The 15,000-nt window shown below is 42.9% G+C and overlaps 2 long non-coding RNA genes across 6 annotated transcripts in view; one reads left to right on the forward strand and one right to left on the reverse strand.

Moving 5' to 3' along the window:
• LOC135096769 (uncharacterized) overlaps positions 1-13,770 on the forward strand; it is a 58,811-nt gene extending 45,041 nt beyond the window's left edge. Inside the window, exons 1-3 of one of the 3 annotated variants that reach the window (XR_010264994.1) lie at positions 9,905-10,227; positions 12,369-12,550; positions 12,979-13,770. This is a non-coding gene — a long non-coding RNA (uncharacterized LOC135096769). Of the gene's footprint in view, positions 1-9,904; positions 10,228-12,368; positions 12,551-12,978 lie in introns of those variants that run through there. The other 2 variants (XR_010264996.1, XR_010264995.1) reach the window with 2 other exon arrangements.
• Positions 13,025-15,000, reverse strand: part of LOC135096768 (uncharacterized) — a 22,342-nt gene continuing 20,366 nt past the window's right edge. For all 3 annotated transcript variants that reach the window (XR_010264992.1, XR_010264993.1, XR_010264991.1), the window contains one exon: positions 13,025-13,162. This is a non-coding gene — a long non-coding RNA (uncharacterized LOC135096768). The remainder of the gene's footprint in view (positions 13,163-15,000) is intronic.

Below are 15,000 nucleotides of genomic sequence, written 5' to 3' on the forward strand. Positions count from 1 at the left end.
AGCACTAACAACATGATTACTGAGTCCGTTCCACTCATCTACCACTCTATTTGAGAACCAATTTCTTCCTATCTCTTGCTATTTTTCCTCTCCTGCACATTTAATCTTGCTTTGTCACATAAGAGATATTTGTACTTTATAAATCTTGTGAGGACTATTTATTTATTTTTTTTTTTTTTCAGATGCAGAGGTTGAATTGATTATTTTTCGTTGTTTTCGTCGTTGTTCAACTCTAAATTTTTATTTTATTTTGTGATTGCGATTAATGGTTGTTTTTGCTTTATGATTATGTTAAGCTAATGATTCGTGTGTGTGTGTGTGTGTGTGTGTGTGTGTGTGTGTGGTGTATTTTAGACATACATGCGCTCTCTCTCTCTCTCTCTCTCTCTCTCTCTCTCTCTCTCTCTCTCTCTCCTTCTCTCTCTCTCCCTCTCCTCTCTCTCTCTCTCTCTCTCTCTCTCTCTCTCTCTCTCTCTCTCTCTTTAACTAATACGTAAAGTACTAAAAGTAGAGAAAAAATAATGTAGAATTCTGTTATACTTGAGCTAAAAATCGTTGACCTGTGTGTGTGTTTGTGTGTGTGTGTACGTGTGTGTGTGTGTGTGTGTGTGTGTGTGTGTGTGTGTGTGTGTGTGTGTGTGTGTGTGTGTGTGTGTGTGTGCACGCGCGCGCTTACCCCACTCTGTTGCAAGCAATAAAAGCAACAATACTTCCACGTGGAGGGTTTTGAAGATTGTACTTCTTGTCACTCTCCTCTGTCTTCCCTCGTCTCATTTTAATTCCTCCTTCTCCTCCTCCTCCTCTTCTTGATATTTCTTCTTCCCCTATTCTTATTTTTTTTCTTTATCTTCCTCGTTCTTCTCCTCCTCCCTTTCACTTTTATTTCCTCCTTCCCTTTCCTGTTTTCACCCATCCATTCATCTCTTGCCTTCGCTCTGTTTTCATTGTGTTCCCTCCTCCTCCTCCTCCTCCTCCCCCCCCCCCTCCTTAATATTCCCCTCTCCTCCTACTTCGCTCCCTTCCTTCCTCCTTTCTCTCTTCTCCTTGTTTCATGAAAACACGCCTGCCTCAGATGCAAACTCCGAATAATGCACAAGAAAAAAAAAATGGAAGAAAGGAAGAAAATAAATGCTAGGAAAAAAATGTTAAAAAGAGGAAAGAAAACTATCTGCATTTAGGGAAAGAAAACGGGAGCGACCATCAGCGGTACGTAAGGGGTAACCAAAGAAAATAAGGAACGTAATAGAGAAAACGCACTTCATACCAAACATGGAAGGACGAAAATAACACATTGGTAAAGATGGGAACGAGGTGATGCAAGGAGGAGGAGGAGGGGGAGGAGAGAGAGAGAGTAGGAAGGGAGGTAAGATGAGAGAGAGAGAGAGAGAGAGAGAGAGAGAGAGAGAGGAGAGAGAGAGAGAGAGAGAGAGAGAGAGAGAGAGAGAGAGAGAGAGAGATTCGTGGAAGAACTGGAGGAGGGGGAGGATTGAGGTAAGGAGACGAAAACAGAATAAAGGAAGGAGACGTAGGGAGAAAATAGAACTTAGGAATAGAGAAGACAAAATGAAAAGGAAGGTAAAAATAAGTAGAAATAAGTAAATGAATAACTAACTAACTAAACTAACCAAATAAATGAATGATTTGGAAAGAAGAGAGATGCTGATGGAAAGTAAAGGAAGAGGAACATGAAAATGGTGGAGAGAGATAAGTGAAGCAAAAGACAAAGATAAAGATTCGAGACAGAAGAAAAACAGGAATAAGAGTAACAAAAGTAAATAATAAATAAAATTGATAAAGAAGAGGGTGATGCGGGAGACGAAATGATGAAAGGATAAAAAGAATAAAGGAAAAGGATTAGTAAAGATAGAGGAAAAGGCAAACACGATGAAAATAAAAGAGAAACGTATAATAGAGAAAAATAAAAGAAGATATAGTTAAATGGAAGAATGAGAATGAGAGAGAGGAAGAAAGATAAGAGGTAAACTGAAATATAGAGGGAGGAAAAGGGGAGAAGATGAAGAAAATGACAGAAGAAGGAGATATTTAAAATAAAATAAATCAAGAGAGAGAGAGAGAGAGAGAGAGAGAGAGAGAGAGAGAGAATGGTGCGAGATAAAAAAAAAAAAAAGGAAGAACACGAGAGAGAGAATAATGGAAGAAGAGAAATAATTGTAGATATGAGAATAAGAGAGACAAAAGATGGTGGAAGTAAAGAAAAAAGAACAAGGTAAAAAAAATAAAAATAACGAAGATGATAGAGAAAGAGGCTAAATAAATGCAGGAATAAAATAAAAGGGAGAAAAATGCTGGTAGGTGAACAAAAAAAAATGATATGAAAAGCCGCGCCGGGGGAGGGAAGGGGAAGGAGACGCTGGGACGGAGGGGGTGAAGGAGGATGAAGCGCTGAGGAGAGAGGAGGAGAAGGGTAGGAAGAGTCTGGGAGTTTAGGGTTAAGGAGGGAAGTGAAAGAGGAACTGAAGAGGAAGAAGGAAGGGGAGGAGACACTGAGAAGGGATGGGTAGGAGGGGAGTTGAATACTAGGGAAGGAAGGAGGGAAAGACTGGTGTGGAAGAGGAGGGGGAAGGAAAGGGAAGGGAGAGAAAGAGTAGGAGGGAACGGGAAAAAAATCAAGTAGGGTCGCCAGGAGAAGGCAAAGGAGGAGAGGGAAAGGTCGGGAGGAGGAGGACGGGGTAGGGAAGGTAGGGGAATGATTAGGGATGAAGGGAGGAGGAGGAGGGAAAGGAGGTGAAGGACTGGAGGGTAAGGAGTAGTGGGAAGGAGGAGAAGGAGGAGAGGAAAGGTTTGAGAGGAGCGAGTCGAGAGAAAGGGAAGGGGAGGGCGAGCTGGGGAGAGCCGTGAATGAAGCAGTTAAAACGAAGCAGTCCATGGAGTGTTTTGATGAAGCAGTATTTTGTTGTCGTTGTTTCGTATTTATGTGTGTATCTATCTCTGTTAATCTCTGTACTATCTATCTATATCTATCAGTCTTTCTATCTACCTCTCTATCTGTCAATTCTTATAACCATCTATTTCAATATCTATTCAGCTCTATCTTGTTTTTATCAATATATTTCCATCTATTTATTTATCTACCTATCTATCTATATGTCTATCTATCTATCTATATATATATATATACCCGCAGCTCGAATATAACTATAACCAGATTATTACCAGTCTCTCGTAATGGATTTCACTGTCCACTACAACCACCACCACCACCACCATAACCACCACCACGTCTAACAGCAGTAAAAATGTAACCAACGCAGTTTCTCTCTACAGCTCTACTGACTATTTAATTTCATTGTCTACCACCATCCTTACTAACAGCGGCGAAAAGAGACTAACCCAATCAATTTATCTCTTCTCTTCTACTGACTGTATTATTTTAGTGTCCACCTCCACATCTAGCAAAAAAAAAAAAAAAGTATAACCAAGGGAATTTGTCTCTACGTCTCCACTGACTATTTAATTTCTGAAGTGGAAAGCATTAGGACACACTCTCTGTTGGTTAGAATACACGTCATCGACTGTCACAGTATTTACCACCAGCCAGTAATGAAAATCTTGTCAATAAATCCTTTGTGATGTGTGACGCCAAACCAACGACATCTACAACAGTTTTTTTTTTTTTTCTTTTTCATTAATTTGTTTCTTTACTCTCTTTTTCCACATGACTGGGAAAGCTTACATCCCTTAGTATTTTCTCCCTATCAGATTACACTTTTCATTCACTTCTTGTCTGTTAACTTTAAACTTGCCTATCAGATCTTTGAGAAATTAAACATAGGACAATTCTAGTTTTCTTAATTTTTATTCAATACATCCTTACTCTTTCATTAAATATATTCCTGGAGCAGCGTTCTTAAACACCTCTGTACTCCACTACGATTAATTTTCCACAGAGTCTGATGAAAACTGTTGTGGACACCAAGGATGTTTTTATGATTCAAGTGATCTTTCAACAAGCAGTCTGTATCATCAATGAAAAAAAAAATACCCATGAGAATTCGACTAAGTTTCCGTGGCCAGTGATCGCCCGCGATGAGAGAACAAAGTGATACAGAACGCAGTAACTTTTTTTGCTGTTGTTTTACCCCGCTCTCTCTGGCCTTGACTCTCGGAAGCCTTGTGGGCAGCGTGGCTTTTTCTCTCGGCAAGTCCTGCTGAGACAACGAAGTGTTTCAGAATGCTGCCACTATTCCTGGTAATATTCTGCCTGGTCTCTCTGGCCTTGACCCTCGGAGTCCTTGTGATCAGTATAATGTATCTTATTGTCGTCATGGACTCTCCTCTTCTCACCACGCTCCTTACAAAAAGTGTCTGGTATTTCGATAAACTGTTCTTTTTCTTTCTTGTTTAAAGTTTAGGTATATTTTCTACCTCTCTCTCTCTCTCTCTCTCTCCTCTCTCTCTCTCTCTCTCTCTCTCTCTCATCTCTCTCTCTCCTCTCTCTCTCTCTCTCTCTCTTTAATATGTCATACCGTATAGTTCAGCCCGTATCATTTATGTACGGGCCTATTCTTTACGCTAATGAACAGTGTGTGTGTGTGTGTGTGTGTGTGTGTGTGTGTGTGTGTGTGTGTGTGGTTTAGTTTGACTTGGCTAGGCTTAGGTAGGGTTAGGGTACATTAAGTTCTCTCAGGTTAGGTTTCGTTGTGTTTGGTTGAGTTTGGTTGGTTTGGTCAAGTTAGATTAAGTTAGATTAGGTTCGTTTTGGTTAGGTTTGGTTAGGTTTGGTCAAGTTGAGTGAGACTAGGTTAGGTTGGTTTGGGCTTGAGTCGGTCAAGTTAGGTTAGGTTAGATTTGGTTTTCTTTTGTTTTCTTTAAGTTTAGTTTGGCTAGGATAGATTAGATTAGGTTAGGTCAGGTCCAAGAATCACTCGAAAACAAGAGTGTCTCGTGTAAACCTGTGCACACATTATCACACTTTATAAAAATAGATAAGTAGATCATAAGACGCGGAGCATCACGCGATGGGAGCCACGTACGAGGGAGGGAATCAGCATGGTAACGTGGCGGGAGTCTTAAGTAGGGTTATATCTATACAGTTAGCAAATTCGGCGGAGCGTTAATCTATGTAATACCAACACGGGATGATTAATGGTACAGCGGGAGGAGGGTAGAGGGCGTAATGGCAGGGAAGCCGTGGGGGAAGAGAGGCGCATGTGCAAGGAACACTGTATCTAAGTCAGGGTATCTCAGTGTCTTATCTCCACTACTTTTAGCACGCTGTTATGGAAGCTGTTGTTTTTGTTATTGTTATAATATGTTTGTGCGAAAATCAGACTCCTTCTTTAGCAGGCCACCGTCCTTGCCCCTGATAGAGCAGGAGACCCGCACGTCAAAAAATATATTAATAATAGTAATATTAATAATAATAATAATAATAATAATAATAATAATAATAATAATAATAATAATAGGTAAATTAAATGTAACAGTAAAGGGAATACAAGAAACGATGTCATCAAGGAAAATAGAGTCAAGTTAAATGAGAAAAAAAAAAAGTGTAGAGAACAGTATATATATTAGAGATAACAAAGAGAGACTGTAGCATATATTTGCGGCTTCAGTGGTTTGCATGACGAGTTTCTTCCCAGGTGAACACAGACTGCGGCGTGACAGCAGGTAAACATAATCTATCTCCTCTCTGCCTGGGATTCGAGCCCGTCATCTCTTGGAATCGGGTGATGGGTGTGAACTGAACACGCTAGTCCTATTACCATCAAACTGGAATTTTTCAAACACAGCAAATATACAAATGTTACTGTAAAACTATACTTCTCTTCAAATGTCTTCCCGCACACAACGTTTTCAGCCTTGCATGATGCCGTAAAACAGTAACTGCCTTTCCCTTTTGTTTTTCTTCTTTCTGCTACCCTTTCACCTTCCCTCGAACCCTTCCGTCCCTTCCCAATCAGTGCCACCAAATACTTGATGGCTTCAGTCTGCCCAAATGCCTCAACACACAACCAGACCTCACCAACCACCAGTACTCATTCTACTGCATAAGACTATATAGGAAACTGCACGAAGCCTGCCTGTAGACTTATCAGTGGCTGTCTCTGTATAAAACATGTTTGTCTATGGGTTTAGGAAGGAGGATAAAAACCCAGGGAGGAGTTAAGTAAAAACCAATAATCACACCAGATTTGACTCCCTTGTATTGCACATAGAAAAATGTAAACACCTACCAAAATGGGAAGAGGCTAAAGAAATTACAGTTGGATTGAAGAAAAGAATGAGAAAAGCTATAGAGGCAGCCCTCATAACAACTAGGGAAGTCATTAACCACAGAGAAGGTTTTATCAGGTGGGCGGGTAATTCCGCCAGATTGGCCCTCAGGTCAGGTACAAGGAAAATCCCCAGTAAAGGCTCGTCACGTAGGCGGACAATGCCACCTGACTAGGAAAATAAAATTAAGTGAGGTACACGCCAGGATGGCAATACTCTGTACGAATGTCAAATGAGAAAATTTTGTATGTTGCTATAAATAGTGTGTTTTCACTCATGTAAATCAGTCTCTCTGAGGATGGCTATTCAGCCGAAACGTTAGAGATTAAAAGAATCCTAACTCCTCCCTGGGTTTTTATCCCCCTTCCTAAACCCAACTACTTGTCAACATGAACAGTTCACATGTTTGTCTATATCTTCCTAGCATTCCTACCCATAAATTTCTCTAACCAACAGCTCTTGCATTCACGTTAACCATTGTACACTTTTGGCGCCTTGTTCAGAGGACTCACAACCTTGCCCGGTGCGTAATCTTTTAATTTAGTGTGTCAGTAGCTGTACATGCCTTGACACAGACCCTCTACCAAGTACAGGCGTGGTCGAAAGTGTAACATTTTGCACTCATTTCCATTGTGTTTAACTTTTCCTCAATTTGAAGTGTGGTCTGCTGACAGCCTCCTTACGGAACAGAGAACAGAGTGTCTCGACTTTTGTCCATGTTTGTACTTGTATAGCGTTTTGTTGCTTCCCTCATTCCGCCACACTCAATAAATGTTCCGCGTGCGTGCGTCAGCTGTGATGTGTTGCAGTTTTTCATCGCCATATTTCACGAGTTCCGCGTCCCTTCAGAACTTATGAAGCAATAATTCAGGCCTGTGTGAATTCTGACACATGCGACACCAAATTTATTGTCAGAAGCAACATGAGCTTGTAGCAACACATCACCCTCCTCCTCCTCCTCCGGCTGCCTCTCTTCGCTCCTCCATTGGGTGACAGCGTGAGCAGGGAAGCCCGCCGCCACGTGATATGCCAGCCTGGCCGAGGCTCCTCCCTGACTGGCGTGCGGCGCCGCCAACGGCTGGGAAAGACAAAGGGCTGATTGGCAGCAAGGCGGGTGCGGGGCGAGTGTGGGAAAGGCGCCCCGCCCCTCCCACCAACATCATGGCGGGTGGTGGCTGCTCAAGTCAAGGTCTACTGCCTCACGTATGTAATTCCTGACGCACGTGACCACAGTGAACACTGAACACCGCCGCTAAAGGAAGAAGGCCATGAGCATCTCTGCGTGAAGGCAGCCTGGGACTAAAGGGAATTAACGGGGATGTAGAGGAGGGGGCGGAAAAAGCAACAAAAAAGGGAGAGTCTGCTGAGAGGCGATCGAGGCACCACAAGGAAAGGTTACCCTATAGAAAACTATCAATCCCTACTTAAACTCACCCTCCAAATTGCCCCCTTCCCTGATTGGCGTTCTCTGTTAAGGCGTAGTACAAACACACACACACACACACACTCTCTCTCTCTCTCTCTCTCTCTCTCTCTCTCTCTCTCTCTCTCTCTCTCTCCCATGTCAAAGGGACCAATAAAGCTTCTCCAGAGAGTTAGGTTAGGTTAGAGAACGTTGACACAGACACAGACAACTGAGCACCTTGTGTTGGTGGTGGCGTAGCGAGCTTCCCTTAAATTTTAATTGTATACAGTAGTTTGACTAGGCAAGGTGCAAGCACGGAGGCACAGTTTCGGAGAACAATAGGAGGGACCCCATCAGGTCCATAAGCCTTCCGAGGGTTTAGGCCAGCGAGGGCATGGAAAACATCATTGCGAAGAATTTTAATAGGTAGCATGAAGTAGTCAGATGGTGGAGGAGAGGGAGGAACAAGCCCAGAATCGTCCAAGGTAGAATTTTTAGCAAAGGTTTGAGCGAAGAGTTCAGCTTTAGAGATAGATGTGATAGCAGTGGTGCCATCTGGTTGAAATAAAGGAAGGAAAGAAGAAACAAAGTTATTGGAGATATTTTTGGCTAGATGCCAGAAGTCACGAGGGGAGTTAGATCTTGAAAGGTTTTGACACTTTCTGTTGATGAAGGAGTTTTTGGCTAGTTGGAGAACAGACTTGGCATGGTTCCAGGCAGAAATATAAAGTGCATGAGATTCTGGTGATATAAGGTTTAAGTACCTTTTGTGGGCCACCTCTCTATCATGTACAGCACCAGAACAAGCTGTGTTAAAACCAAGGTTTGGAAGGTTTAGGTCGAGAAAAAGAGTGAGGAATGTACGCCTCCATGCCAGACACTATCACCTCTGTTATACGCTCTGCACACAAAGACGGGTCTCTGACACGGAGGCAGTAGTCATTCCAAGGAAAATCAGCAAAATACCTCCTCAGGTCCCCCCACCAACAGAGGCAAAACGCCAGAGGCACCTTCGCTAAGAGGGATCCTGAGGAGGGATTGGAGTTTACTTCATTCAATCATTTACAAGTATATTCCTTACAAAATTTTGTCCTATTTTTTTTTTTTTTTTTTGATGGTGATGACAATGATGACAATAGTGGTGAGAGGTGGTGATAATGATGCTGATGGTATTAATGATGATAATGGCTGCGATGATGAAGGCCATTTCTCAGTGTAGTCGTTAGGGTCATCATTGCCAGAAGGACGAGAAAGAATGGTGATGACCTCGTGAAGATGGTGATGAGAATGATGGTGATGATGATGATGATAATGGTGGTGATGATGATGGAGATGAGAATGATGATGATGAGGAGGAGGAGAAAGAGGAGGAAGAGGAGGAGGAGGAGGGTGATAATAATAATGATGAGAGTGATGTGCATAATGAATACAATGAAGATGATGAGAAATGTTAATTGTATAATGATAACAAGCCCTGTATTGTTGTGTTACGCGTGTCTGTACATTTCTTTCACTGACACATACAAAAATGTAATCAGTCATTTGCTAAGTGTTTCCTGTAAGGCTTGGATCACTTAGTGCCGCGCGGCGCCACCCCAGTACGTAGCGAGCCGAGGAACAAGAAAGGAGGGGAGGTCCACCCAGGCTAGCTGTTCCCGCATCACACAACTTACACGTTAATTTATCGCAGAGTAAAGCAAAACACAACAGATGTCTATAGAGACCCTACACAGTATCCGGAAACATTTCTGCCCGCATCCGAATACTTTCAAGAGGCTGTAGTACAAATTACACGGGTTTTAAGGATGTTTCTTCGGTCCTCGTGACAGATTGGTAAGGTTTTACACCATCAAAGGGAAAAGCAGTCTTGAAAACCCGTGTGATCATCATTGTGGCCTTTGAAAAGAGTCTGGTGTGAGAGCAAAGCTTTTCAGAATACAGGCACTTAACCTGTCTTCATGAAAAACAAGTGCATTTATGATACCTGAGACTGCCTTACGACATTCCCCCAATGACTCTAATGTATCTTTCTTTTTTTTTTTTTTTTCGTAGCATTAGCCTGTCTCTCATTGGTAAAAACATCCTCACTACATGTATTACGTTATTTTATTAGTCTCAAGTCACTACTTAAAGTCTATATAAGCCTCAATAAATACGAAAGCTGTAGTGATGGCCTGCTTCCCGTCAGCCAATCAGAGCGTTCTATTTTTTTCCGTTTTCTTTCTTACTCTTCGTAAAACTGATGTATCTTTCATTTGTTCTTACTTCTTGCCTCACGGTGTATTGGTGTCTTCTACTGCTAATATAACCGTGATTCAATTTTTTTTTCTTTTTTTATCACTACAAGCAGTATTATGAGTGCGGCTCTGTTCTGAGTGACAATTACCTCAGCACAGCCTCGACCAATCAGCACCAAGTATTCAAGTCACGTGATACTCTCCTCGCCGTCTCCTCAGCCATTCGCCCTGCGCCCGCTGACATGATGTGACGGGTCTCCGGTTGTGTTGCAGCGGTGAGGTGGTGTTGCATCTTTTCTCAGCGGGCGTGTTGTGGTGGAGTGCGGTGTGAAGGGAGAGGTGGATGTGAGTATGGCCTGGTGGTAGATAGGGAGGAGTGGATAGTGGAAGAGAGATGTGGAGAGTAGGATGGTGGAAGGGGGAGGTGGAGCTGGCTATGGCAGACGTGACTGGGTCAAGGTGGTGGTTGTGGTGGTGTTTGGTATGTGTGTGGTTGTAGAGGATGGAAGTGGTTGCCTAACTAGGGTGATGGTGGTGGTAGTTGCGGTGGGGGGGTGGAATGTTGGTGGAAGAGTGTTGGTAGTGATGGTGGAAGTGACTGGCTTGTGGTGAAAGTGGTTGTGATTGTTGGGGATGGTGGTGGTTGTGTAATAGTGGTAGGGATATCGGACTTAACGGTGTTGTGGTTGCTGGGTGCGGTTGAGGGCTGGGGTGGTGGTGGTGGTGGTGATGCTACGGTTGTCAAGGTTTATAGGGAGATGTTCGTGTGTGTGTGTGTGTGTGTGTATACTCCTGTAACTAGCAAACTGCTGTCACTCGTTCACTTGTTTCACCTCCCTGTTTCAGACCTTCCTTCTCTCCCCTCCCCTCATCCCGCTCCCTTCCTCCCCTGCCCGCCACCCTCTCCCCACTCTTCCTCGCCTGCTCTCCCCTGCTCCTCGTGTTCCAGGTGGCTGTTACCTTATCTGATTTAATATATAATGGTTTTTATTTGAGATCGAAGCTCCACGTAATGAAAGGCAGAAATCTGTGCTTTTGATCACTATTATTGCACTATTGATGTAAACTTACAATACAAAATTAATTCTATTGGGAAATGAGTGTTTATTTAAACAACTCCATCTATATAATGACCTGTGTGATGTGACATCAGCGAGAGAGAGAGAGAGAGAGAGAGAGAGAGAGAGAGAGAGAGAGAGAGAGAGAGAGAGAGAGAGAGTAATAATATTAGTAAATGAGGCTAAATTTTAACGTTATTGACTCTTTGATAATGAAAATTAGATGACTGAGATTGTAGTTAAGTAAGTTGAGAAGTTGAGCAAATAAATACGAGCAGGCTGTCTGTCTGTCCGTCTTTCAATCAATCAAACAGTCAGTCTGTTGATGGAGGACTGGTGGAGAGAGCAGCCTGTGTCTGTCTGTCTGTCTTTCAGTCAGTCAATCTGTTGATGGGGGACTGGTGGAGAGAGCAGCCTGTGTCTGTCTGTCTGTCTTTCAGTCAGTCAATCTGTTGATGGGGGACTGGTGGAGAGAGCAATCTGTGTCTGTCTGTCTGTCTGTCTTTCAGTCAGTCAATCTGTTGATGGGGGACTGGTGGAGAGAGCAATCTGTGTCTGTCTGTCTTTCAGTCAGTCAATCTGTTGATGGGGGACTGGTGGAGAGAGCAGCCTGTGTGTCTGTCTGTCTGTCTTTCAGTCAGTCAATCTGTTGATGGGGGACTGGTGGAGAGAGCAATCTGTGTCTGTCTGTCTTTCAGTCAGTCAATCTGTTGATGGGGGACTGGTGGAGAGAGCAGCCTGTGTGTCTGTCTGTCTGTCTTTCAGTCAGTCAATCTGTTGATGGGGGACTGGTGGAGAGAGCAATCTGTGTCTGTCTGCCGACGTGATTCCTGCCTCCATTGTTTCATTACATATGAAAACTACAAGAACGGGAAGTATTGGTTTTATTCATTAATTGACTGATGTGTGGTGGTGGAGGTGGTGGTGGCATTAGTAGTATTTAGGTGTTCAACTTAATAGGGAATGAAGGTAATGCGTATGCGCTGGTGGCTTGAAAGTAACAAGTGGTGATGAAAGGTGGTGGTTTGAGATGGTGGCAGGGCCTGTTACCACCTTCACTGTCCCAAGTCAAGGAGGGAGGCACTTCATTATTGTTACACCTGCTATTTTACTCACCTACTTTCTCTCTCTCTCTCTCTCTCTCTCTCTCTCTCTCTCTCTCTCTCTCTCTCTCTCTCTCTCTCTCTCTCTCTCTCTCTCTCTCTCTCTCTCTCTCTCTCTCATTTTATATTTGCCTGTTGTTCTTTTTCTTCCTCTTCCCAAATCCAATCAAACTGTATTTTTGTTGCCATTTTGAGTGCTAACACAACCCAACCTAACCTAACCTTTCTTTGTATTATTTATTTACTTTTTTTTAGTATTTCTAAGTGTGTCTAAGCCTTTTAAGTGGTAACCTACTTTAATTGTAACCTCTCATCACTATTGCAGAGGAGATAATTAGTGGGCTGTGTGTGGTGAGTGCCACATTGTCTGTGAGGGACCCTCAGAGCCACACAGCACCAGCTGCAACAGCTACAGCAGCAGCAGCAGCAGCAGCAGCAGGAGGAGGAAATGGCATCCACCTTCTACCTCACCCAGTGTCACGGGGGCCTCCTCCTCCTCCAGCACTAGTAGAGCTCCTGGATTATATATTTTTAGTAGTATAGTAGTAGTAGTAGTAGTAGTAGTAGTAGTTCCAGCATTTGTTGAAATATACTGGTAATTATACACTAATAATAATAATAATAATAATAATAATAATAATAATAATAATAATAATAATAATAATAATAATACATCTATCCAGGCCATTATTGTTGTGTAGAGTTGAGGTGCAAACAAACACCTGTAAGTGTGGACTGCCTTTATTCATCAGTCACACATACAAAACACAACAACAACTAACACATAAACAACAACAACACAATCAACACATCATTTAATAACAAACACAACACTAACAAAACAAACTCTCTTAATATTCTTTGTAAATTGTGAAAGAAAACAAAAAAAAGAAAAAAAAAGGAAAAAGGTGATGATAATGGAGGTCTTTCTCCAGCAGGTGGTGACAGAGAGGGTGGCCAGCTTGTCCCTCCCTCCTGCCACCCAGCCACAGCACTGGCAGTTGCTGCAGTGAGACTGCCCAGGCACAAGTTTGTGCACGTGTCCAGGACGTGAAGGTGATGGGAACGTGTCCTGTAGGAGGGAGCAGAGCTGTAACAGTACCCGAGTCTGCTGCTGTGCTGGGAGAAGGAGAAAAACATCAGCAGTAGTTAGTAGTGGTAGTAGAAGTATTCAGCAGTGCTGCTGCTGCTGCTGCTGCTGTCAGTGGTGCAGCTGTTCACTCCTCCACAGCTGCTGCCTTCCCTCAACATACTGTGTCTTCCCTCACCTACAATGAACAACTATGAACAATACCTCTCGTGCAATCAGGCAGCGCTCAGCTGTACTCACCGATAGACTGACCACTAAGAATTACCTGTGGGCCACATGACAAGGCCCATGCCAGCCAGGCTTGGTTGCCAATCAATAACAACAACAACAACATCTCGTGCAATGAAGAACACTGAATAACAACAACACCTCTCCCCTGCATCATCAACAATCAACAACATCTGCTTTGTTTCACTCATGCTGCCTCCCCCCCCTCTCTCTCTCTCTCTCTCTCTCTCTCTCTCTCCTCACCTCACCTCACCTCACCTCAGGCCACAGCGCCACAGTATGTCCCCCCACAGTATGTTTACAAACCCACAGTGACTCCCCACAGCCCCTCACCAATAAGTGACCCCCTCACACACACACACACACACACACACACACACACACACACACACACACACACACACACACAGCATAACATACACAAATGCTGCATCTTGTACAATGGCCACAATAAAGAATGGACACAAAATGGACAAACTTAATTTTGTTCCGACCTGCGTGAATGTAGTGAGGCTCAACATGTACAAATGAACAGTGAGGAGTGTATTAGATTCAAGACTCAAAGATATTATACACAAAGTACAGGACACAGGTTGATGATGAGTGTGGTGAGTCAAGCATTCATCTGTGGCTGGTCTGCCTCTTGAAGCACAGCACTGACCTCTTGCCCCACTTGTTCTAGCAACCCCCCTCTGATCTGTGTGGCAACAGCAGTACTAGTGCTGTGTGTTTGTGTGTGTGTGTTTAGTTCAAGTCAAGTGGGTTTTCAAGGGTGTTTTTACAGTTGTAGTGACAGATTAGCAACATTTCTGCATTACCGACAGGAGAAACATTCTTTTAAAAGGCTGGAGTTGAAGTGATGTGGGTTTTCAAAGGTGTTTTTACGGTTACAGTGACAGATCAACATTTCTGCATTACTCACAGGAGAAACACTCTTAAAAGGCTGTAGCTGAAATGATGCAGGTTTTCAAGGGAGTTTTTACAGTTGCAGTGACAGATTAACAACATTTCTGCATTACTGACAGGAGAAACATTGTTTTAAAAGGCTCTAGTTAAAGTGACGTGGGTTTTCAAGAGTGTTTTTACAGTTGCAGTGACATATTAACATTTTTGCATTACTGACAGGAGAAACACTTTTAAAAGGCTGTAGTTGAAGTGATGCAGGTTTTCAAGGGTGTTTTTACAGTTGCAGTGACAGATTAACAACATTTCTGCAGTACTGACAGGAGAAACATTCTTTTAAAAGGCTTTAGTTGAAGTGACTCGGGTTTTCAAGGGTGTTTTTACAGTTGCAGTGACACATTAACAACATTTCTGCAGTACTGACAGGAGAAACATTCTTTTATAAGGCTTTAGTTAAAGTGACGCAGGTTTTCAAGGGTGTTTTTACAGTTGCAGTGACAGATTAACAACATTTCTGCATTAGTGACAGGAAACACTTGAGAACCCGTCTAAGTGTCCCTGTGGCCTTGGAAACATGCAATATTCTAACACATGGGGAGGGGAAGCCAGATTTAAAAAAAATTTGAGAACTCAACTTTTTAAACAACGCAAGATTACAAACTTGATTCAATCCTGCGGAAACACAATTATGCAGCAAGAATTGGGTGTGAATACCTGACACCCTGACACCCTGGTG

The sequence above is a fragment of the Scylla paramamosain genome, unplaced genomic scaffold, assembly GCF_035594125.1.
Source record: "Scylla paramamosain isolate STU-SP2022 unplaced genomic scaffold, ASM3559412v1 Contig7, whole genome shotgun sequence".
In the NCBI taxonomy this organism is placed as follows: Eukaryota; Metazoa; Arthropoda; class Malacostraca; order Decapoda; family Portunidae; genus Scylla; species Scylla paramamosain.